This window comes from Oreochromis niloticus, linkage group LG9 (genome assembly GCF_001858045.2).
Source record: "Oreochromis niloticus isolate F11D_XX linkage group LG9, O_niloticus_UMD_NMBU, whole genome shotgun sequence".
In the NCBI taxonomy this organism is placed as follows: domain Eukaryota; kingdom Metazoa; phylum Chordata; class Actinopteri; order Cichliformes; family Cichlidae; genus Oreochromis; species Oreochromis niloticus.
Genome location: NC_031974.2, coordinates 5,441,537 through 5,468,017, shown reverse-complemented (window position 1 = coordinate 5,468,017; position 26,481 = coordinate 5,441,537). Strand labels below are relative to the sequence as shown.

Genomic DNA, 26,481 nt, shown 5'->3' with positions numbered 1-26,481 from the left:
ATGTCACCAGAGAGGACTGTGTTGAAAAGCTTCGAGTAATGAACCGTTTTTCAATACAAGCTTGAGTGTTTCAGAAAGCTTCATTTGTTCATCACTAATAGTTTGTTTCTCTCCTCTGAGTTCACTACTCGCTGTGGATGAAAAAGCAGCTCTGCCTGTGCAAACACCTCTTCTTATGCAGTAGACTCACTTTTCCCCTTCTTCCTGTCCTGCTGTGACTTGTTACTGTGCTGTCACGTGACTCATCTGCAGGCACATAGCTGCAGAGAGTGAGAAAGAGGAGTAACAGATATGATTATTAGTGTTAGTAGGATGAAGATTAAGAGTAGAAAACAACACAAAATGAAGGAAAGGTGGCAAAAGCAATGGGAGGAAGAGAGGAAAGGGTGATGGTTTTACAAGATCCAAAGGAAAGTGGGAGACATGAGAAGTACAGGAAGTAGAGTGTAGACGGTTATTTCTCAACTTAGATTCGGACACACTGGTTTTAATAGCACATTACTTTTAATAGGAAAACACTGTACAGAGGAGTGTGACTGCAGTAGGGAACAGGAAGTAATAGAACATGTTTTATTGCATTGTCAGAAGTATGATATTGAAAGAAGACAACTAATCAAAAAGCTGGATGATATGAGAGTAAAACTGGACTTGATTTATTTATTTTGCACAAACTACATAAGTAAAAGTTACTTTTCCAGCTATCCAAAAACATGCACCTCAACTGGAAACTCAAAGTCACCCACTGAAAACTGACTTAGTTTGAAAATAAAAGAGACAATTTAAAGATTCAACCAATGCTGATTTTTGAATCTATCCAAAACATGTCTAGTTAATGATAAAGCACTGAACAGGTCTCCAGTAAATCAACTTCTAGATGGTGATTTGTGGCTAGAGATCAAATTTACTCATAAATGTTTTATGAGTCAAATCTCAAATCCTTTGAGATTTGACACAAAGGAGCTCAGTAGTTCCATAACCCAGTTATCCTCCAATAATTTCCACCTACACAGATATGAAAACAGATGTTTTTAGGATGGTGCCACATTCTTTCTGTCACTCCTCAGTGTGCTGAACACGTAAAGATGGCATCCCTACAGACGACAGTTTGCTGAGTGAGACTTTCTGTAAAAAAAAAAAAAAGTTCTTTCATTTAAGATCTCGAGCTCTGCACATTAGAACAAAAGAACAATGACAATGAATCAGAGCATTTGCTGGGATTTGACACTAGGATCTTTGTTTAGTTACATCAGTTCTGTGATGGAAATGTCTTCTAATTTTAAGTATTGTTTACATGTTTTAACAATCTCACCTGTGTTACTTAGTCATATACATATGTAATGGCATCACATGTGTGTCAAACGTTGTTCTACACATAGTGGGACATGTCTTTGGTTGGTGGGAGGAAGCTCGCCGCGGAGTCCACCAGCAGTGGAGCTCATCATTGAATGTGCCTACACTGGAGTTCTTCCTGTGAGAACAGATAATGTGCAAGAGCTTTTAATAGCAGCAGACAGGTTTGGAATAACAGGTATCGCACAAGCCTGCAGCGACTTCTGGGAGAAGCAAATGACCCCACAGAACTGCATCGGCATCTGGGGTTTAGAGACCTCTACTACAACCCACAGCTGAGGGAGAAGGACTTCCTCTTCATACTGAACCATTTTGAGGATATCGTCGCCACTCTGATGAATTCCTGACACTCTCCGCAAACAAACTCGTTAAAATCATTGAGAATGACCGGCTCATTGTGAAGCAGGAGAAAACCGTGTACGAGGCCGTCCTTCGCTGGATCGCCTTTGCACCAGATCAACGCAGAGAGTACATGCCTCTGCTTCTGTCCAAAGTAAGTAAGGGAGCAACTGCTCAAATGTATTTGAGGATTTTAATCTAAAATAATAGGAAGGATAGAGTTAAACTCATAATTTACAGTAGCCCAAACATGAATATTACAGTTTTTCATATATCTGAGAACTGTTTAAAAATAGTTATGAACATCTGAGTATGTATTCACGTTTTTCATGCTTCTTTTAATTGTATTCATTATTATACATTTGGACAAGTTAGCTAATAATGTTTTCCTGTTTAGGAAATGTGTTGGCAACATAATGACAGGCCCTGTTATAGACAGTTTAATTCAAAGGTTTGTCCTCGTGTCTCTGTGCAGGTCAGGCTGGCTTTGATTAATCCACATTACATCATGGGAATCTTATCTGGACATGAAATAGTGAACAGGAGTAAAGAGTGTCGAATAATTCTCATCCGTACTGTAGAGGCTATGTTTGACCTCAGGTTAAAGGTATCCGACCACATGCTCTGCAACCCTCTGGCCCGTCCTCACCTGCCCTCCTCTATCATCTTGGCTGTTGGAGGCTGCAGTAAAGACAGTCTCATCAATAGCATAGAGGCCTACAACATCAGTGCAAACCGCTGGGTGAATATACCTAATGTTAGCGAAGTACTTCAAGCCTATCAGGGTGTCGCTTTCGTGGATGGACAGGGCTCTAGAGTGCGACCAATTTGGTCGCAAATGTGACCAAATTTTTCAATGGTGCGACTAAAAAAAATATTTGGTCGCACCAGTGTGACCAACTGTTCAGGTAACAACAAAAAAAAAATCTCTGCAACTCTCCGTGTGGTCAACAACAGACAGACATTATGCCCCTATCGTGGACTAAACCAATCAGAGATAGTCAGGGGCGGGACCTCTGTGATTGGCCGTGGTCCAGTTGAAAGTGCAGTTGGAAGAGAGAGGTGAGTAGCTTGAATAAAGCGATATCGATTCATTAAATCCTGAATTGACTTTTAAATATAACTGTGTTTTGCCAGAAACGCCGGAATCTCAGGTTAAAGCTCACAAAACTATTTCAACAACCACCAAACAGCAAATGAGAGCAGGTACACGGACTCCACACAAAGACGTAAACACAGAGCAGACCCGACGCATCAGAATCAGCTTTGTCTTTCTCGGCTTTCTCACCCGACGGCCCGTAGACGGACACGCCGTCGGAGCTCACCGATTCTGATGCGTCGGGTCCGCTCTGTGTTTACGTGTTTTTGCGCTGATTCTGAGCTGCAGGTTTTGTCTCTAAACCAACCAATATTCACCGAGCCAGCAGCAAAAGAAGCAGCTTCACATTTGATCAATGTCGTCATGAATTCCCTCTGAGTTTTGCTGTTTTGCTTCCACCACAATAAAAATCACACTTCATGCACAGCTCTCTCTCTCTCTCTCTGTATACTTTAAGAACAGTTTCCCGTCTCAAATCTCTGTTTTCTGACTTATTCATTCGCTTATTACCCACCAGTCTACTGTTGTTTACAGCGCTGTCGGCCGCTGTCTTTTTCTTTTCTTTTTTTCACTTAAATGACCTCGGACAAGAAAGCCTAATTTCTGCTGTTCAATACTGAAGAAATTTAAACTTTTTAAAATTATGCAAAATTGCAGAATATTTTTAAGGTTATCTGCTATAAAAAGCCAGACCTGGAAAATCTCCTTCATGTTTTTCTGTGTTTTATTCTCAGTTACTTTGACACAAAGGCATCTGCTGTGATGTTTACAATTCTGATGATTATAATAATTCTGGCTGTCTGAAGCTAAATTGAATTGAATCAGGACTTTGAGAACCAGAATGGATTATAGAAATCAGTGATGATACTCAGCCCTAGTGAGCAGCCTAGGCCTGACATAAGTGGATGTAGCTGTGGGTAATAAGAAAAGAACTATTGATAACTTTTTTGTTAAGTTGAGGCCTGATCCGTCTGAAATTCATAGCCAGTGCTCTGACACGGTGCCATCAATCTTTGAATGCTGAAAAAACAGCAGTGTATCCAGAAACACATTATATGCTGCAATAAATGCACTGCCCAAGTGTCCCCTCTCCCCACTGCCTTTCAGCAGCAGGCAGCAGCAAACAGGTCGTCAGAGGAGCCGAGATGATGATTAAGTTTAACATTTTCTACAATGTTGACAAAGCACTTCAAGCACAAAAAAGTGCTCATGTAAAACTGCGGTGTTAAGTGATGCAGTTGAAAAATTTGAGTGCGCCTAACTTTTGTGTCGGTTCAACACCGTGCAGAGTTTGACCTGACCACACACAATTGGCAGGAGGTGGCACCAATGCATGCATGTCGGTCCTACGTCAGCGTAACTACCATGGACGGGTACATATACGCCATGGGAGAGTTTGATGGGCACAGCAGACTCAAGAGTGTTGAACACTAAGCACCAACCAGTTGACTGCAATTGCATCCATGCACAAGCGACGGAGTGATGCTAGCTGCACGACCCTCCACCACAAAGTAGGTGGCGCTGCTTTTATGTGTTTCGATTATTTTTTTTATTTTTTTTCCGAAACTGGAGCTACTGTGACGGGATTGATGTTTAAACACTGAATTATATAAATGTCTTTTTTTCTTTATGGAAATGTAAAAGAAAAGTATACTTCAAACACGCTCCATGAAAAATGGCTTAACCTTTTAATGTTGATTTTTAGCTCTATTTTATTTATAGCCTCGGCTATGGGACATTAAACAGCAGAAGCAGAGTCAAAGTGTTTTAGAGACATGCACATTTACATTTCAGGTGTGTTTTTATTGTGTTGACTCATTATTGTTTGAAGTAAAAATCATTCAAATGTGTTCATAATTCATCTCATATATCATGACACACTGCTCTCCTCCACAGCTGGCTTTATAGGTTAAACATATCTACACTGGTATTGGTATCAGCAATACTGGCCCTGTATTTACTTGGTATTGGACAGACACTAATATTTGTTGTATCATCACTCATCACTAACATACAGTGAATTTTATAAACTGCCATCTTTATTCAATAAAACAGGCAAAATACTTTTAACTGTGAAGATTTGGAAAAAAAGTTTTTTGGCATCACTTCATAGAGTTTTATCTGTTTGCTGCCAGCTGTCTGGTGTCCTTAAAATATGTGTGCTATATATTAAACTCGTGTTTTTGTATACTTGTCTACATGAACCCTTACATATATTTATGACTCCAGATCTACATCTGTGGTGGTTTCACTGGAACTAAGTGTCTCTCATTTAATTTATAACCGAAGAGCTGACCAATGGACTCTGATCAGAAGAATGGGCAGCAGGTGCAGCGGCCTCAGGGTCATCACCTTTTCAGGCCGTGTATTTGCAGTAAGCACAATGATCATGTGCAAAGACAGTAGGACGCAGAGTCATGAAAATAAATTATTAATAGAAGATATTTTAGTTTGCCATCATCTGTCTGTCTGTCTGTCTGTCTGTCAGTCTAATAAATGGCTTCCTCATCTTCACATTTCTGTTTTCCTCTTATAGGTAGGTGGTTTCAGTGGAACTGCTTGTCTGCAGACTGTCGAGGCATACCATCCTGACACCAACACCTGGCTGGATATGCCCCCCCATGCTGAGCCCCCGCAGCAACTTTGGCATCTCTGTGATGGATGGCTGCCTGTTTGTTGCAGGGGGCTACAAAGGCTTCACCACCACCCCTAATGTTGAATACTACAATGTCAAGACTGGGGCCTGGTCTGATGCCTGTGACATGAGTCACAGGCATCAGACCAGGCCATCAGTTTCTGTTGCTGAAACTCACAGACATGACGGAAACATCTGCAGTTAAGCTGCACAGCTGTACCCTCACAGACAGCAGCCTGGTCTATGTGATGACTTTGTCCTTCATGCTTCCTCGCTTCAACTTCACTTCATCTGCCAGTTTCACCAGGTGGAAAGTGTTACCCAAATTGCCGACTGTCTTCCAGGGTCCTTCCTTCTGAGATGTGAGGTCGAGGTCGGGCAGGATATGACCAATGGAGCCGGGACGCCACTCTGCAGGAGAAAGGAGAAAGAAATTAACATGTAATTTATCCTAAAAGTAATGATGTACTGACCTGATCCATGTGTTTTATTTATTGTAGGTACAGTGGGATATTCTCCTACATTCACTACTCTCAAATCCAGTGTCCAATAAGTGACACAGTACTGGTTATTTTTGATATGGGATGCATCGACACACCAGACAGGTACTTAGTACCTTCCATCCATCCTTCCAAGCCCCAAGATGGTGCTAAAATGTCTCCTAACAGTCTGCTATGGGTTTATGAGTGCACTAAAGAAATTACATGCAGTTCATTTGTAATAATAATTAATTGTGATGAACTGGCACGTTTAACAAAAATATCCAGAGATATCTTGAAGTTGTAAAACAGAAATTATTCCTCCAATTGAAGGATGGGTTTGATGTATCCTTCGTGGCCCACCATATCCCAGAATTCATAGTGCAGCCCAGCCAATTCCAGTTTTGACGTTTTCAGAGAGGTCTGAGAGCCTATGAAATGGCAGCACGCTGCCTGTTTGTCATAGTGGCATTTCCCCGGCGCCATTTTTTTTGTTGTTGTTGTTTCTCTCCCTATCTCTCATTTCCGCTAAGGGGAGTGGAGTGTGTGCGTTCAGCGGTCTTCAGGGCTTTCCAGGGGGGTATCTTGGAGAGTTACCCGCCATTAAAACAGCCACACCTGTAAGATAAAGGCACTCAGCTGTTGCTGATCAGCATCTGAGGGGCTACTTAACAGAGGAGCTGAGCCTCAATGGACACTGGATTGTTGAGAGAAATCAGTTAGTTCCCATTAAGTGTGTAACAGTGTTTCTGGCGTTGAGAAGTGGTGTGTACTCACCAGTTGCTTGTTGTATTCCTGGAGTTTTGAGGATATAAGTGGAGGGAACTGATCACTTTGTACACAGACAGGACGAGAGGGAAGGAAGATTATGGTAAATGGTAAATGGCCTGTATTTGTATAGCGCTTCAATAGTCCCGAAGGACCCCAAAGTGCTTTACACAACCAGTCATCCACTATTTTTTTATTTTATTTAACCAGGAATGTCCCATTGAGATTAAAAACCTCTTTTTCAAGGGAGTCCTGGCCAAGAGGCAGCACATTTCCAAACAAATACATACAAACAAACAAGATTAAAAATTACACAAAACAATTACACATTATTGAGGCAGTCTGTAGGCCTTTGAGTTTAGTTTTAAAAACATTTAAAGACAACAATTCAGTCAGTTTCCAGTCTTTCTGTAACAGGTTCCATGAAAAAGGCGCAGAGTGGACAAAGGCTTTCTTACCCAACTCTGTGCGAACAAGGGGAACAGACAGCAGCAGCTGATCATTTGAACGCAAGGAGTAAGAACCACTATTTGTCCTTGTGACCAAAGTACAAATATAAGGAGGCAACAATCCAAGAATAGCTTTGTAAATAAAAGTGTACCAATGCCCCTGTCTTCTAATGGCCAAAGAAGGCCAATTTACTCTTAAGTACAAGTCACAATGATGGGTCAGATATCTACAATTGGTGATAAACCTCAAGGAAGCATGATACATCGTATCCAACATTAGAAGACATGAAGAAGAAGCGTTCATATACAGAATGTCACCATAATCTAACACAGATAAAAAGGTTGCAGTGACAAGACGTTTTTTTACTGCAAAAGAAAAACACTGTTTATTATGGAAAAAAAAAACGAAGTTTCAGCCTCAGTTTCTTTACAAGTCTCTCTATATGTGGTTTAAAGGTAAAGGAGTCATCTATCCAGACACCAAGGTATTTATATTCATGAACTATCTCTATGACATTTCCTTCAAGGGTGGACACCACTGGAATAGGCTCTGGGACCTTCTTTGACTTAGAAAACAACATTAGCTTAGTCTTGTCAGCATTGAGAACTAATTTTAGCTGGATAAGTGAATGCTGGAAAGCAACAAAGGCTTTCTGTAAGGTTTCAATGGCCTGAGTAAGAGATGATCCATAGCAGTAAATAACTGTATCGTCAGCATAAAAATGCAAATTTGTGTCTGAGACATTTTGACCCAAGTCATTGATATATAAAAGAAACAAAAGAGGACCCAAAACTGAGCCCTGTGGCACCCCCTTGTGGACAGCAACAAATTTAGAACAAAGACCTTCAAGTTTAATGCACTGGGTTCTATTATTCAGATAATTTGAGAACCACGCTATTGCATGTTCTGACAATCCAAGGCTGAGCAGTCTGTTTTTTAGGACAGCATGATCAACAGTGTCAAAAGCTTTTGAGAGGTCAATAAAGAGTGACGCACAGTACAATTTCTTATCAAGTGCCATAATAATATCATTTATCACTTTCATAGTGGCAGTATTAGTACTGTGTTTTTTCCTGAAGCCTGACTGAAATTTAGAGACAATATCATTAGAGTACAAAAACTCCTTCAACTGGTCACAAACTAGCGATTCCATGATTTTGGATAAAACACACAAATTTGATATTGGCCTATAATTAGTCAACACCGATGGATCACCTCCTTTCAATAAAGGCAAGACAAAAGCTGATTTCCAAACCGATGGAATTTCTTTGGTTTTAACTGACAAATTAAATAAAATTGAAAGTGGTTCTGCAATAAAATCCGCTGCCAGCTTCAAAAAATAAGGTTCCATCAAGTCTGGACCAGGAGGTTTTCTGTGATCCAAAGCCTTTAAAGCTTTATGCACTTCATAAACACTAAAAGGTACAAAGTTAAAACGGTCTCCAGAAAACATAGAGAATTCTGGGCAAGAATTTGTTAAAAAAGTTTCTGCAGAATCAAACAAGGAACCCACTGATAAAAAGTGTTCATTAAAGCAATTCAAAATTTCAGTTTTATCATTAATTGAGACTGAATCTTTTACAACAAATTTAGGAAAGGTTTGAGTCATTTTATTGACAGAAAGGGACTTGATTACTTTCCAAAATTTCTGTGGATCGTTGAGATTCTCAGTGGTAACAGACAAAAAGTATTCGGATTTGGCCTTTTTAATAAGAGAAGTGCATTTATTTCTAAGCTGTTTGAAAGCAGACCAATCAGTGGAAGTATCTGTTTTGCCTCGCCTTGTCCCATGCTCTATTACGCTTGTGTATGTTATCTGCGAGTGTCTATGTGCCTCACTATGTGTAAAATAACCTTTGACACACGTGTGATGCCATTACATATGTATATAACTGAGTAACACAGAAGAAATTTCCATCACAGAACTGATGTAACTAAACAGAGATCCTAGTTTCAAATCCCAGCAGGGACCGAATGCTAATCATTGCCATTGCTCTTTTGTTCTAATGAGCAGAGCTCGAGATCTTAAATGAACAAACTTTTTTTCTCACAGAAAGTCTCACTCAGCAAACTGTCGTCTGTAGGGAGGACAGCTGAAACTTTTTTTGCTATCTTTACATGTTCAGCACACTCAGTAGTGACAGAAAGGATGTGGCATCATCTAAAAATCTGTTTTCATATCTGTGTAGGTGGAAATTATTGGAGGACAACTGGGTTATGGAACTACTGTGCTCCTTTGTGTCAAATCTATCCAGTAAAACATCCATCTAGAAGCTGATTAGATTTACTGGAGACCTGTTCAGTCCTTTACCATCAACTAGACATGTTTTGGATACAATCAAAAATCAGCATTGGTTAAATCTTTAAATGGTCTCTTTTATTTTCAAACTAAGTCAGCTTTGAGTGGGTGACTTTGAGTTTTCCGTTAAGGTGCATGTTTTTGGATAGCTGAAAAAGTACCCACAGAAAACCCAGAAATTTAAGGAGAACATGCAAACTGCCCACAGGAAGAGACTGAGGTTGCAAAAACTCCTCCAGTCCTCCTGTCAGGCCTGAGCCACTATGCTGCCTATTTTTCAACACTGCAAACAAACGAGCTGAAAGCTGAACTCTATAGCTTGTTGTGGTCCCCTGTGGCTTTAGGTGCTGACATGCCTTCAGTCTGTTCTCCAGCATTTTCATTTACAACCATAAAATATCTCCACATGATGCTCCTCTTTCTCTCTCTCTGCAGCCCAAATGCGTTTTCTGTGTGTGTGTGTGTGTGTGTGTGTGTGTATCTGAGTCACGTGACAGCACAGTAACAAATCCCAGCAGGGCAGGAAGAAGGGGGCGGAGCAAAGTGAGTCTGCCGCATTAGAAGAGGTGTTTGCACAGACAGAGCTGCTTTTTCATCCACAGCCAGTAAAGTAGTGAACTTAGAAGAGAGAAACAAACTAAAGTATCGATCATATACCACTATCAACGTTTGGATCGATATCTGCATCGATCTGCCCACCCTTGTCTCCTGGATCGTAGCTGAGATCAGCGGGAACCACGTGGGTCTCTGCTCCCTGATCTGTTTCCTGTGTTTGGAAAGAGTTCCAGCTTCATCACGGAGTTTCTCTCGGTTTGTGGGCTCATCTAAAGGTAAGCACCGAGCTAACTTTACTGTGAGTTCAGTTCATGTTGAGTTTAGCTCCTGAATGAGGTCTTCTGCTGCTCTCCTCGGTGTCTGTTCACAGTTTATTGTCAACACGTTGAGAGAAGAGTGAGAGAGTGTTTGGAGAAAAACACCAACTAATCATTAGCTCAGCATGCTGGGAGAAGTTGGAGCAGAAAAGTCTTTTCATTGTCCCTGCAGCTGTTTTTCTGCATGCACCAAACCTCTACAGCCTCATTTCAGAACAGCTTTATTTCTGAGGGTTTGTCTCCGTGTGTGTCTGCATTCACTCCAACAGCTGGACTGGCCATCGGGCATACCGCGCATTTTCCTGGTGGGCAAAAAGAAACACTTTTCTTTCTTATTCTCATTTAAAATGTCTAACTTTTAATAAATAATTATCTGGTCATCTCTTGTGAAATGCATAGAAATCATACATATATGCCAACAAGACAGTGTTCATCTGTGCAGGACTAAGCAGCGAAGGCGTAGAGGACACAGGAAAAAATGTCTTCAAATGAGTTTTCTTTATTTTAACCATCAATATAATAACCCAAAATATGATTAGTGGGCCCATAAAAGGGGTCACCTAAATATAACTATTAAAAAAAAAAAAAAGAATTTCTACAAAGTTAAGTTCTGTCCACGTTGTTAAGAAAAAACGTGGACAGAACTTAACTCACAAACTGATCTAATGAAACAGACTGGAGGGTAGCTTTTATAGTGGTTTGGCCAAACCATTTACACACAATAGAGGGGGAAAACACACATTAATACTAACTAAGCACAGAATAACATAAGTAAACCTATAACACCCCTGTTTCTGATAACACATGGTTGGTCCTGCGTTTTGTTCTCAAAGTCCTCAGCCACACCTTTTGCCCAGACAGGGAACAGCCACCGCCCCACACCAGGTAACTCAAAGAAGGAGAAACATGATCATTATAACAGAAAACATTTGAAAAAAAACACACAGTGCTACTATGTCCACAATGAATCATATTAGTGAAGCAACTGCAAACTAATAAGGTGAATGGATGGACTTGTTTTACTCATGTGTGGCTGATGCCATCACAGCATCACTGTCACAACAGCGTTTGTTTTCATTTACAGGCTTTATGGCTTTTCCTATAATACCTGGTGGGCCGGACTCTAGTCAAAATGCCCGGTTCGATTTTTTTGTCCCAGTCCAGCCCTGTTTGTTCCTCTAATAGAAAGTCAATGTGCAGATGTTGTTTCCTGCAGTGACTGTTGTTCTTCAGCCTGTAGAAACCATCCTGCAGCTGCTGGAACAAGTCAATCTTGCAGCGTGGAGCCTAACAAAGATCTGTTTTGTGTCCCAGCTGATCAGCAGGAGGAGAAGAGTCTGACGGAGCAGCAGAGGAACATTTTCAGCCATCTGGACTCAGCTGAGTCACTACAGAGGAAACAATGAGCTCGACAGAAACGGTGAGAAAAATATGGCTGTTTTACTGAAAATGTTTAATGATATTTAAGAACGCAACGTTAACAAAGAAATATCAATAAGCTCATATTACAAATAGACTCTATATCTATATTTTCCTTCAATCAACCAAGCTTATTGTTGACCAGAGCAGTGGAGGTTTTTGCCTTATGAAGTACTGAATTTGATTTGTTATCATTGAATAATATTAATTAGAAAATCATAGAAATATATAATAGAACAAAAACATGAGAAAGCATAGACCTGGTAAATGTTAATGACCATTCTTAGTGTCTTAACATGATATGAAAATTTGTTTACGAGCTCCAGAGATGGGCATGATTTTACAATATTTGAATCTAGCGATGGACCGAGCCGATATACAGTATTGTATCAGAGTCTCACTACGTGCTGCCAAACTGCCATTTAATCTCAGTGTGTAAGTTCATCTCTGAGCGTTTGTAAAGCATTCCCACTTTAAGCTTAACAGCTGATATCTGGGGCTCGGACGTCTGTCCATCGTCTGACCGTACAATGGATAGACTCAAGCTTTACTTTGTAAAATGCAGTGTTGCAGACTAAACAGTTTTGTGGTTCAAAAACTATGAAAAACACTTTTTTTCATATTTGTGTAAAGTTTTGTATAGAAATTACACAAATCTCAGGTTAAATGTGATAGAAACAAGTATAAAACGGTCGATTCTACAATTGCTTTTGTTTTTTAAGTTGTTGAATATAAATGTTAGTTTGCGCTTCATTTATTTGTAAGAACCACAGACTTTTTGACATTTGCATCAAATTGCGTATTTGAATTAATTTTATTATATTAGTGTAATATTACTTAAATACTTAGATTTAAAGTTCTGTGTAAAGTTGCTCACTTTCAGGATGGATGTTCGATACTGCTGAAAGCTAAACGGTGCTAAAATTTAAATAAAAAGATCAGTACTGCTGAACTGAGCCATATTATGGGTGCAGTGTATTTCCTGCATACAAGTACAACGGAATAGCTTCAGTGTTTTGTTTTGTTTTTAAATTTGGGTATGAACCTATACAAGAGGCAGCAAGACATTAAAAACTGTTTTATTGATTAGAAAATGGAGTGTATCTCATTCATATCGGTATGATTAAAAAGTGGTGTCATGCCATCCCTGTTTGAATCATTATGAAGTTTTGTTTGTTTTTTTGACTACACCTGGTTGGATGTGTAATGTGCTTCTACCACCACAGTTGGTGGAATTTCAACATGTTTAGCAACTCCAAAGCTTCAACTTCTAGTAAAGGGTCCAGTTGTTTTCCCGTGCTGAGGGAGCTCTTTTACCTCAACCTCCTCAGCACGATGGTGCAATGATTAGCACTGTTACCTCACAGCTAGAAGGTTCAGAGTTCCACCTGCCCAGGGGTCTTTCTTTTTTCTTTTTTTTGTGTTTATATATAAGTTCAAAGTTAGTCAGTCCAAATCAAAAGTTCAGGAGACAGGCTAGCTTCCACAAAGAATGATCTTGTATGTGAAGTGAGACATGACAATGGAGGGTTCAGAGTCCAAAAGATGTGGAATCAGGGTCCGGCAGAGGTGTAGCTTCATATAAACACAAAGTGCAGTCAAATGGGTGAGATCATGTCGAATCCCTGTTTATATGATTGAATCATCTTAAAAGTCACTATGAACGGGTTGATCCAGATGGGAGGAGAGTTGAACAAAATTCCTAATTTATAAGCATCGAAACAAGATGAGCAGAGGGGAGGATACATTTTGTTTGCAGCTGAGGAAAAAGAAGCAAAACGATTGTCGATATAAAGGTCCTTAGACAAAGCACCTGTAACCTGCTTTAAAACCCTAACAAAATGACCTATGACAAAATCTTTACTAAGAAGTTTGTAAGTAGGTATGTCAAAGTAAAAACATACTAAATAGCATCAGGCAATCTAACAAAGATGGATTTAGCGTTGTATGACTCTATAAAAGTCCAGGAAGGACCACATCCCTCCTGAAACATTATTCCAGAAAACCCACATCCTGGTGTTCAAAGCCCAGTAATAGTGACTAAAAACTGGGAGGCCTAATCCGCCCTCAGAGGTGGGTTTCTGCAAATGTGAATTCACGTCTGTAGGGTTTATTTGGACAGATGAAAGGCATAATGATAGAGTCAGTAGTATATCTGACAATGTCGAGCAAATCTGTCTGGATTAAACTCAATTTGATCCTATTGAAAAATGTATTTAGACATGAAGACGAGACTTTTTCAATGATCTTTTTTAATCGCAATTTATTAGACTAAGTGGGCGATATGAAGCCACATTGGTGGGGTCTCTGTCCTTCTTCGGAAGAAAACAAACATGGACATCATACATGCTATCTGGAAAAGAACCCCGTGCAATGGAGCCCTTCACCATCCTAAGCAAAAGCAGAGCAATTATATCAATATGGGCTTAATAAAATAAAAGTCAGCTTCAACCGCCTGGCTGGCAGATTCTTTAAAGTCTGGAATATTAAGGGATTTGAGCAAGTTGGAAAGCTCAGAGTCACTGGCACTGGATTTAGAAGAGCAGCGTTGGCTGAAGAATTCCACAAATCTATCGTTAATAAGGTTTGGATCAGCTTGGAAAACAATGCAAACCATGTCGAGTCCATCCGAGTAGGTACTAATGGGAAATGGGCTTAACTTGGGTTAGGTTAACTGGTAATGGTAAATTGCCCATAGGTGTGATTGTGAGTGTGAATGGTTGTCTCTATGGCTCTATCCCAATTCAGGGTCTGCAGCTTTAAAGGCCGCATTTTAAGGCCGATAACGTCACAGCGACGCAACAAAGGCTGTCCCAATTCAAAGGCTGCTGGAAATGCGGCCCTCAAATGCGTCCTTCCTTTCCTTGAATTTTAAGGATGGGTCGGTGTATCCTTCATGGCGCAACGTATCCCAGACTTCATAGTGTGGCCGTGGGTGTGGATAATTTTGCCGAAAAAAACGAAGACTAACTTCTAAAAGTAAGTACTGAATATTATGTCACTTATTTATGTGCGAATGTTGAATAATGAAGAACATTAAAACATTACTGTTGTCCACATGTCGGCAAAGTTATGTGACATTAGCGATGTTTGTACTTTCAGTATTTACTTGGTTTTAAAGCCTTTACTTTAAAATATACGCCGTTCAATAGTCGACCTTAATCTTACAGAGAATGTGATGATTTTATGGATAATTAAAGTCAGTCATATATCCACAAGCACAACAAGCTGAAAGTCAGTGATGCTGCTCGGTTTGCAGTCCTGAATATCATGGCACAAGCAGGATTCACTGCACTGTTAATGTTAGCTATGTTATATTGCTGCCTCTGTTCGGTGGTGTCGAGCCAAACGGACTTTAACGTGTGTTTGAACGAGCTGACGGTTCACTCGTTAAGCTGAAAGAAAGATGCTTTAATCACAGGAGTCACACATGTGTCCACTGTACCATCTGGGAACTCTTCTTGTTTAGCACTCGTAATAACACAAACACTAAATCCTCCTTCTCTTGTGCTGTTTTGTAGCAGTGTATACACCTGAGACTGTCACCTGTCTGTCTGTCCTGCACTCTCTCTCTGTTTCTTTCTCTCTGATTGTGGAATAAAAGTATGAACATGTATTTATAAGTTACACTTGTGTTTGAATCCTGCAGCTTATCACACATTTGATTTCCATGTGTGACAACTGCAAGTGTCCAGAGTGAGGACAGACTGAGGGACCCACTGCTGCACATCATCTGTGAGGCTTTGCACCCCTGATGATCCACCAGGACAAACTCAGCAGTGTGTGAGGAAGAGGAGGAGGAAGAGCCAGCAGCAGCTGACAGATGGAGAGAATAGACAGACTGTTCCCTGTTTGTGAAGGACTGCTAGGAAAGTTTAACATAACTAATTGTCTGTCCTGAATCAGTCTTATTAGGTAATGTTCAAATAATGTTATCATCCCAGTGTTTTCAGTGTGGGAGAAAGTACTCAGGGCCTTCAAGTTACACACTATGAAAGGCAGCAACAAGTTTAATATTCAGAAACCTAAAGTATGTATCAGCAGCAGAATGGAGCAAAAATAAATGTTTGTTTCAGTTCTATGAAGCTTTGAGTATTTTGGATTAGTAGCACTGCTGTGTTTGTTGTATCATATTGTTGTGATTGTTTATATGCTTTATATATTCTGAGCTAAGTTGATCTATAGGTGTTACATCATATTCTATAAGGATGTTATGTGTTTGTATACTTTCTGCCCAGTTTGACCCATTTAGCAGAAGTCAGCCTGTTTAAGGCTCTGATATCTATTCTGTATGACTTAAAGCAGTTATGACATGGTCTGATTTTCTCACCCAATAAAGGAATATTTCATATATCAGTCTACTCTTCATTCTATCAGACACAGTTATCACAGCTCGTACATTTTCTTTTTATACATATATGTAAGCATTGAGCCAAATTTAGTAATGCCAACATATTACACGGACAATATTTGTCTCTTATATATAATACATCTACATATACACTGTCAAAGATACTTGTCTTTGAGTGAAGATTTAAGGTGATAGGAAATATAAATAACTGAAACTTGAATCTTTACTGCAGCTCAGTATTTGACACAGAGTTCAAACTCACTGCTGTAATAACTAATAATGATTAATATAATAACTTTATTATTGGCCATATTATATTTACATTACCAAAGTGAGATGACTTTAGTCTCATGAACAACATGAGCTAATTGTTATTTACTAGCTAATCTTAAAATGACTGTTCAGTACAGAAATGAAGCCCAACAATCATGTTTTACAGTTCCGTGGTCTCAGCCTCAGATACTCAACAAATCAAAGCTCATGTAGAAACAAACAAACAAATGAACAAAATATGTTCTCCTTCATTTCTGTCAAACAAAGCTGTATGACACGTTTCCAGCTGTTAGTATCATGGTTGCTAGGCAACCTGGACAGCGCATCAGAGGCTAAACCGTCCCATTTCACAAGCCTCGCACTTCAGGCCTCACCGGTCTTTGAGTACGCGGCCCTTGAGGACCGTTAAGGCTGCAGACCCTGAATTGGGATACAGCCTCTGTCTTATCCCTATCCAGGGTGTACCCTACCTCTTTACGGTAGCTGGGATGGGTTCCAGACCCCCATCACCCTGACAAGAATAAGCTGAAGAGAATTGTTGGATAGAAGGACAAGATTTAAAATCTTTTGTCCTTCATGATGGATAATAGCTGAAAATAAAAATATCTGTCATCTTGGCCAGCTTCTCATTTTATAAACTGTCACCAGTATCATTTAAAAGCAGTTAGATGCTGCTTCTTTTCTGTCATTTCTTCACTTTAAAGGTTCAGTTTGTTCCATGACTGCATTTCACTCACTGCCTCTGTTTGTATCTCTGTCACTGCAGGACCAACATGGAGCGAGAAGTCAGCGCTCTCAGGAGGCCGACAAACCTCACAGAAGAAAGGGAGAGAAAACATACACCTGTGATGAGTGTGGGAAAGATTTTACTTTCAAGTGTAACCTGAAACGGCATCAGGTCATCCACACTGGAGAGAGACCGTTCAGCTGTGACTTGTGTGGAAAGTCTTTTACCAGGAAGGGTTCCCTAAAAAAACACCAACTCATTGACAGTAGAGTTAAAGCGTACAGCTGTGATCAGTGTGGCAGAGCTTTTAATCGTGGTACCCACTTACAGAGGCATCTAGTTACCCACTCTGGAATTAAGGCGTACAGCTGTGACATTTGTGGAAAAACTTTCAGCCGGATAGACAGCCGAAATACACACCTACGCATTCACACCGGACATGATGTGTACTGCTGTGATCAGTGTGGCAAACACTTTGCTACAGACACAGATCTACAACGTCACATGTTTACCCACTCTGAGGAGAGACCTTATAAATGTGACCTGTGTGAGAAGACTTTTAAAGGTCCACATTACCTGAAAGCACACCAACAGATCCACACCAGAAAGACTCTACAAGTGCAGTTACTGTGAGGTATGTATTTATATTTGTATCTTGTCATTTTTAGCCTGACTGTTTGGAACAACTCTGCTCATTAAACTGTGTTAGCATGTTAGCAATTCTACTGCATGGAAATACAGCTCTGAGTGATTATTCAGATTTGGATCCCAGGTTTTTTGTGATGTTTGAGAATTATATTACTGTTATTGTAGTATTAAATTAGTATTATTATAGTACTGTTGTGTTACTATTATAGTTTTTGTAGCACATTAAACTGAGCTGAGAGTGATAATGTAAACAGTAAAATGTAATTGGACGTCTGCAGAGATGCTCTTTATTTCAGGCGACATTCAGGATAAAAATGTTGGAGGACTGACTTACACTGTGTTTGTGTCTTTGTTTAGAAGCAGAGTTTAGACACAGATGGATCCAGTTCTCAACCCTGTCATCACTGTGGTGGTGGGAAAGACTTTCGTTGTTTCGTTCTGTGCAAAAATCAGCCTGGGGTCCGTTCTTCGTACCTCGCTTACTACATCCAAGATCAAATCATCGCGCTAACTTTGAGCTCGCTAATCCGGTTCTCCGAACACACCTGTTGTTGACGATTAGTATAGCTGGATGAAGTAATCTGAGATCACTGGGTGGCTTAAAAGGGGCTACGCATCGATAGTAGAAACATTGATCGGCAACCCTGTGATTGGTCGGCGAAGATGTCGAAGGAGTGCGCTCAGTATTTTACGGCAGCAGACCAAGAACTCTTGATTGAGGGATATCAGGAGTTTCAGAGTTTAATTAAAACGCAGGGGAACACTGCAAAGGCTGCAAAAGCAAGGAGAGAGGGCTGGCAGAAAGTTGCTGACAAATTAAACTCGTAAGTAATTTATTATATTATATTACATTATATCCTCTTTCACATTAGAGCCACAACAGGACCCACTAGAACATGGGAACAAGTAAAAGTGAAATATAAGAATATTCTACAGAATAGTAATATTTATCACTTATATTGCTTTTAGTCTCCTGAAAAGAGACCCTGAAATAATCTGTTTGTTTGTTTATAACAGCAACCAAGAAAAGGGCAGAGCAAATAAAGACAGGTGGTGGTCCTGCACCCCCTCGTCACACCCCGGCAGAGGAGCTGGCCCTAGGGTTGAATGCCACCAGACCCATTGTGGAGGGCATCCCTGGGGGCAGCTCTTCCTTAGACCAGCAGCCGGGGTGCAGTAGCAGCACCTTCATAACTGGTGCTATTTGTACAATGTAAAATATTTGGTTGTTGCCTTAATTAAAATGCTTTTTGTACTGTGACATTTATTGACATTGTGGGGTTTTTTGTGTAGTTTTACATAACACTCCATCACTTCTACCTGTTCCCATGCAAGGGGTGACTGAAGCATGCACAGTAAGTTGAGATATCCATCCATCCATCCATCCATCCATCCATCCATCCCTCCATCCCTCCCTCCCGCAATATACGCTGAATTCTGAAAACTGTCCTTATCAATCTTGCACCTTCCGCAATGGGTTGCTCGCGTACAAACGGACAGGACATGGCTGCGACAGACTTCCCAAATCCACCTTCGCTATAGCCGTGGTCTCTCATCTTGATTGCACGTAGTAATTTACTATTACTACCCTAAAATATGAATTACATCTGACATAATCTACTACATGACATAGAATGATTACTAGTACATTTCCCTTTTTTTAGGAAATGACCTGTATGTATCTGTATGAAATCAATAACGGAATCAAATGCTGCATTATCTTTAGTTACATTGATAATATTTATTTATGGTAAAACAGTGGCGAAATATCGCTGTTGCTTTCGTATAAATGAAGCGGACATACCTGAGTGGCCGCGATCTAATCTTGTTTACATAAAGTAAGCCTGCTCCCAAGCAGGTTTACGCTTACGGATCTGTTGCTATGACAGCAAGTCCCGGATGAGCTTCGGAGAACCGAATGATCCAAGATCACGCGAAATCGTCAACAATCAAATCCGGCTAACTTACTTAGCGAGGTACGAAGAACGGACCCCTGATCATGCAGGACTGAAATCACTCCCATCACAGTGAATCTGCAGAGACAGAACGATCTTCTTCTGGTTTCAGGGTCAGACTCAAAACCCTTGAGATCAGGCTCCACAGAGTTCAGGTGGAATCTCCTGTAAAGATCTGATGAGGCAGCTATGAATGAAAATGTGCCTCTCGTTACATTTTAAGCTTTCTAAACTGTTCTACTGTAGTGCTGGTGTTGAGTGGTTAGCTTTGTTCCAGCAGTTGGATGAAGAAATCTGCTTCCTGTTATCATGTTTTTATTGAATGTATTTTGATCCATATGTTCTGCAAATGTTTATTTTTTTCAGGTTGTTTTTATGAAATACTGCAACAGTTGAACTAAAATTGTAAATGTTTAATAAAGAAATAGTTTACTGACAAATAGTTTGAGCCATGATGTCATTTCCTGTGTATATCAGAGGAAAGACTGAAGTGACAAATAGGAACATATTTACAGTCCGATTCAGATGAACTGTTCTCAGTGACACAGATGGAGGTTTATCAGAGGAGGAGACTTGGCTGTTCTCACGCTAAACTGGGTTCCTGCAGCTTATTGCAAACTCTGACCTGAAATTTATGAAAAAATAATATCTTGAAAATCTCATATTTTTTCTAATTTTCTGTAGGTATTAAAGATTAATTTTGGAAACACATACATTAAACCTAACATTCTTCCCTCCTGTTTGACATTTTAAAAGCTTTTGTCGTCAACTATCAGTACAGCATCACTTGCAGGTGCATTTTCAATGCTTACTTCATTTGAACACAATCTTTCATGCCCTTCTCTGGGTCTTCCTGGGCTAATACGTAGTAAATAAAGGTATTAGTCACCATCCTTTGTACCATGCTCTTAATGCAAGGGAGAATACAGGTCACCGCAACAAACAGAGAGTAAAACAACAAATACTGGGTTCAAGATCTTCAGTAGCATATGCCACCAGGGTCCAGAAGTCAGCCATGCGAGCCCATCCTGTGTTGAGGCTCCTGGCGTGTGATCTGCCACATACCTTTGCAGCACGGTTAAGTTCTTTAGGGCCTCATGGATGTTGCCGCCTGTGGAATATCCTTCTGGGATAAATGTGCAACACGTCTCATCAATTAGCTTATACACCCCACTTTGGGATGCTGTTATCAGGTCCAGCGTCAGTCTGTTTTGCAACACTATCGTACATATCGTCTTCTGTTCCTCTGCCAAGGCCGTTCCCAGGACCTTGGTAAGACTTGTATGCCTCAGGAGTGCATATCTGTTGATTTCCACATGATCACTCAGTTTTACCAAAGCACACAGTCCTCCCCAACCTTCTGGGAGTCACAGGTATGCTTTGTTGTCCACACAGGAAATACCAATCCACCAGTACTCTCGTTCCTTCCATACCTGGCACAGTTTTGACACAGAATAATTAAAAGGAAATTGGATCCAGTTGTTTCTGTTTTACTGGTGCTATACTGCTCCCTCCTGTTGAGTCATGACCACGCCCATGGCTCAAAATTTTAGCAGCAGTCTTGTAGAAGTGTTCATGATGCAAATGACAACAGCAATGACACAAAGGGAGACTCTCAGTAGAGTGTCAACCTCAGCATGGCACAGTGAAAAAGCATTAGGTGATAATCCTTGGGAAATTGCTGTCAGTCATTTCCCGTCACCACCATAGCTTCTGGTTTCTGTGTTGTTTACGGAATCATGATGATCCCTGAACTTCCTCTGCGCTGTCAGTTGGAGCTTGGCATGCTCCCCTTATCCTTCAGATGCCCATTCTGTTGTCCACCATCTCCTGTCGATGCTCTCTAGGAAGCCCAGTGGCACAGCTCTCTGCGGGTCGTCAGCTGGAGGCGTTCTGCACTCCTCACTGATCCTTTTGTCGCCTCTGTCATAGCCTCAGTCTGCATCTGGATCTCAGTCTCTTCTTCCATCACTTCACCTCATTCCACCTGTAATATAAACAATGACACCACACCAGAAAACCCTCTTTTGCCACATGGCAAGGGCCATGTGTCAACTTCACACAATTAGACATACACAAGAAAGTTGCACATTCCCTCTTAAAGATTCCCAGGGCTTGTCCCTCCGAGCAGCTTTACTCCAAGCCTGTAACCCTGTCATAAGAAAAACATTAGCCAGTGATTTTCACGTTAAAGTTGTTCAACTCCCAGCTCCACTTGGAGCCTGTATCCTAGAAGACAAATCTGTAAGGTAAATCAAACTTCACAATTGCAAACAACTGTAGATCATAAAGTATTCAGCACTACAAAGACAAGTGTTACATGCAGTTTCTTTTTTTTTTCTTTTTTCAAGTCATTCAACCCACTACTATTGCTATAATTTGCCCCAAACCATGGATCATCCCATGCGTTTATTCCAAATTACTGTAATCAGTGACTTTCCTTAAATAATGTCACTTACTCATTTCATCACTATGAGCTCAATAGTAGTCAGATAATGAGCCCAACATTAAAAATGTCCTTTAATCACTGCACATGTGCTCTAACGTCATTTGTCTGTCCGTACTGAATCCTTCACAAGCATTCTTAGAAAAAAAACAACACATTAGCCTTGGAGCATCGTGGAGGTCAGGCCTGGATCAACAGATTCCAGAGGTGCTGCTGTAAATCATGTGGTCAACCCTCCTTTTCTGTGAAAGGAGTGATACCGATTTTAACACAGCATGTGTTTCACATTGAATACACATGCTCACAGTAATATTCAACATTTCCCAACAGCATGGTTTAATTGCATCACCCACACATAGCCTGTAAACACGGTTTCCTTCACACAAAAATTGCAGTTAAGGGTTAGATCTGTAGGGCCCACATTCTCATGTGACCCTGTGGTCTGACCCTCTGGACTCTGTCATCCTCCTGCTCCTGCAAAAACAGAGAAACACACATTCATATATCCACTCCTTTGTCATATCTGGGTGGAAGTGGGATCTTGCATGGTGGTGTTAAGTCAGGCAACTCAGTCAACTCCTGTCGGTCCAGTCAGGTCCCCATTTTTTTATTGTTTATTCATTGCTGGCAGTAGAATCTGTCGTCGCATTAAGTTTCTCACTGTCAGCAATATGACGCCATTTCAAAAAGAAAAAGAAGAATTTAGATCGGATTACCTCGCTGAATTCTTTTAGACCGGGACTCTTTCTCTGATTACATCCCAAATAAGTGGCCTTCTCCAGAACCTATTTTCATTTGGAAAAGCTCACTTGCAACCATTTTCCCGACAATGTGTCGTATAGCGCTTTCCGTTCTAATCGTGCATATCTGCTCAAACGACAGAGATTATCAAACAAAACTTTCAGTGCACTGTGAAAGTAACAAAATAAGGAATAAAAAGGCGTAGTTAAGTCATGACACATGCTCCTTATCTCAGGAGAGTAAATCATACCAAACCTAATTGGCAGGTCCAACTTTGCAACAAAAGAAAAATCATCAGCTAGATTAATCCCAAAACATTCATCCATCAGCCACACACCTCACACCATGTAACATAACCCTAATGTCGTATCACATAAGGAGTTTCCTCCCATGTAAACAGATGTGTGCCATGATAAAACCTTCCTCCAAACACTAGAAATATGAAACTAATTTCAACCCTCTGCTAAATGTTATTCACTTATTTTATAATCCAGTCATCTTTCCAAATCTAGTAACAATCAAGTAATTTGCATATCAGCTCATAACGCGCTAAGTTGACAGGACAACAGAAATGCATGTTCAAAATATTATCACAAAAGAGAATTTCCTCCATACAGTAAATTACTTGTGCTGCATCAATCAAGCAGAAAGCATCTCACAATTCATTGTATTACCAACTAAATTTATTGTCTGATCACTGCTTGGTCATACCAGACTCTCTCGCTTTTTTTTTTTCTGTTTTCACAAACGTTTCACCTATTGTCCTGCAAGCTGGAGAGTTAAATGTCAGCAGTGGATAAATTCAGCATTTGATAACAAAAACTCTGTTAAGTTTTCCCTGCTTTAACACCAATGAGAGATATAGGCGCATGTATAGTGTAAGCTATAGTGTAAGCTGTTCTTCATTGCATGTATGTGTGTTAGTACGCTTGCATGCAGGGCCTCTGGGCCTGTCTCACCCAAAAGGGCATTTTCTTAAAAGCTGCCTTTCTCTCGCGTCTCTCTGCTTGTGTGTGAGTATATATGTCTTTACCTTTTGCTGTGACGTTCCGGACACTTCTCAACCTCCACGAGTCAGTCGGCCCGAATTTTGAATTCAATTTTCATGTGCTCTCACATTAACAACAACAGACTTCATTTTTCTCCATGCTTTCTTCTCCCCACTTCTCACAGCTTTTGTCTCTCTCCCACATCTCTTTCTCTCTTTTCAGTCTCTTCCTTTGCCATTTCAACTCCCAGTATGGCAAATGTGAAACTCAGATAGTTTTCTTAAGTCCATTCACACACAGTGATGTAGCTGGTGAACCTCCCAGCTCGTGATTGGGAGCGCATGCTTCCATTCACAATGGCATGCTGCTGAACCCTTTAAGGTTTTAGGGCAGTGCAGCTGTCTGTTCACCTGGTGTTGACTCTTTTAAGTTGACGCCGTTGTGCTGGAGCTGCATTTTGTCTTCAGGGAGAGATTGATTGTCGTTGAAGCGTGTTCTTCAAGATGAGATGTTAAGATGTACATGGAGGTGAAACTGTGAAATATTCAGCCAAAACATGGGCTGGGTGTGGTTCCAATTATGTTAACAACATTTTGCTCCGGCTGCTGTGCTCGTGGAGGGGGTTGATCCAGGTCCGTAGCCACCTGCAGCGGACACACTAAGAGACTTATTTAATATTATTTTCATCACCACTTAAACAACACATCTCCTCTCTTTGTTTGTTATAATGATAATTTTAATCTGTGGATAAAACTCATGTACAGTGGCTATAAAAAATCTACACACCCATATTTAAATGCCAGGGTTTTGTCATGTAAAAAAATGACAGCAAGTGAAATAGTTCCAAAACTTCTTCCACCTTTATGTGACCTATAATGTACAATGTACCTGAAAAACAAACAGAAACCTTTAAAGGGGGGAAAAATAAAATAAAAAACCTAAAATAACCTGGTTGCACAAATGTGCACAACCTTAAACTAATATTTTGTTGCAGCAACTTTGCCTTTTATCACACTAATCAGTCTTTTGGGGTAGGAGCCTATCAGCGTGGCACATCTTGATGTGGCAATATTTGCTCACTCTTCTTTGCAAAAAACCCTCCAAATCAGACAGATTGCAAGCACATCTCCTGTGCACAGCCCTCTTCAGATCACCCGACAGATGTTGGATGGGATTCAGGTCTGGACTCTGTCTGGTCTCTTCCAAAGCTTCAGTCTTATTCCGGTGAAGCCATTCTGTTGTTGTTCTGGATGTGTGCTTTGGGTCATTGTTGTGCTGAAAGATGAAGTTCCTCTTTATCATCCGCTTTCTAACAGAAGGCCGAAGGTTTTGTGCTAACACCAATTGGTAACAGTGGTTCATGTTTAGAATAAAAATCCCAGCTCACTGATTTGATAGGGGTTCATCCGTCCCCACCAATGCCAAAACCAAATCCCTTGGCCCTGCAGTTGTTTTTCTGCATGCACCAAACCTCTACAGCCTCATTTCTATTTGAAGTGGATGAACACATGAGAGGAACTGAACTCCTATAAAGTCTCATTTTAATGAGTCTGGTTAATGAAACAGAGAGGAAAGTAAACAGTTGTCTGTGAAGGTTCTCAGTCATCCAGGTCATCGTAGTCTAAGGAGCTTGGAAAGAAAAGCGTCTGGACTTGAAGACGTTTCACCTCTCATCCGAGAAGCTTCTTCAGTTCTAGGGTCAAATGGCGAAGAGTCCCAGATTTAAACCCAGTAGGAGTTTCCCCCCAAAGAGGGACAAAAGGACCCCCTGATGATCTACCTAATCACATGAGCCAAGGTGTGAAAACGGGTGTGGGTCACAATCAGCCAGGGTTTCGGGTGAGCTCATTGTGAAACCTAGCCCCACCCTATCATGCGATTTCCTGAGGTCAAATGGCCCAGGATGTGAGTGGGCGTTACTGGGGGATGAGAGGTAAAACGTCTTCAAGCAACTTAAAGAAGTCCAGACGCTTTTCCTTCCAAGGTCCTTAGACAAAGTAAACAGTTCTAACGTTGGGTTGTGTTCAGTGGTTGAGAGGAGGCGGTAAAAAAACAAACAAACAACCCGTAACATTGCAAAAGTTACTAGAGAGGTAAAACATGTGAATCGTGAAGGTTTAAAGCTGCACTTCCCCCAAGAAGAATAAACTATAATCGTGAAGAATGTAATAATGTCTTCCTGTGTCAAACACAGCTGCAGTCAAAGCCAGGAAGGAAAGCTGGTTAAAACTGTTGAATGTGTAAGTTCAAAAGCCCCATCATTAGTGGAAAAGAGGCATCATAGGGGTGGAGACACTGACATGGTGATTACGACCAGGCCATTTTGAATGGTGGAGCTGGTGGGTGGTGCTGGGTGTGAATAATGGATGGAGTGGAGTCTTTAAACTTCTTGATGCATTCTCAATCATCCAGGTAAGTAAATCTCCAAAAGTTGATTCCGTTCATCTGGACGTAGCGTTTTGTGGGAGAAATGTTTCATCACTCATCCAAGTGACTTCTTCAGTCTCAGCTGACTGCAGGTTTCCTCAATCTTATAAACAGTACATTTGCATAATGACTGAAACCAGCCCACTGAATGAACAATGGGCTGGGAGGTCACCTTCATCATAATTATGCAAAATCTCCGTTTCTCCCACTGAAA

At 40.6% G+C, this 26,481-nt stretch overlaps 1 long non-coding RNA gene and 1 pseudogene across 1 annotated transcript; both read left to right on the top strand.

Moving 5' to 3' along the window:
• The first annotated feature begins 1,347 nt into the window (after positions 1 to 1,347).
• Positions 1,348 to 6,091, top strand: LOC109197429 (kelch-like protein 10; annotated as a pseudogene).
• Positions 6,092 to 11,679: 5,588 nt separating this feature from the next.
• Positions 11,680 to 18,272, top strand: LOC112847835 (uncharacterized). Its single transcript, XR_003221636.1, has 3 exons — positions 11,680 to 11,711; positions 17,101 to 17,695; positions 18,067 to 18,272. It is a non-coding gene; the product is annotated as an uncharacterized LOC112847835 (long non-coding RNA).
• Positions 18,273 to 26,481: the final 8,209 nt, after the last annotated feature.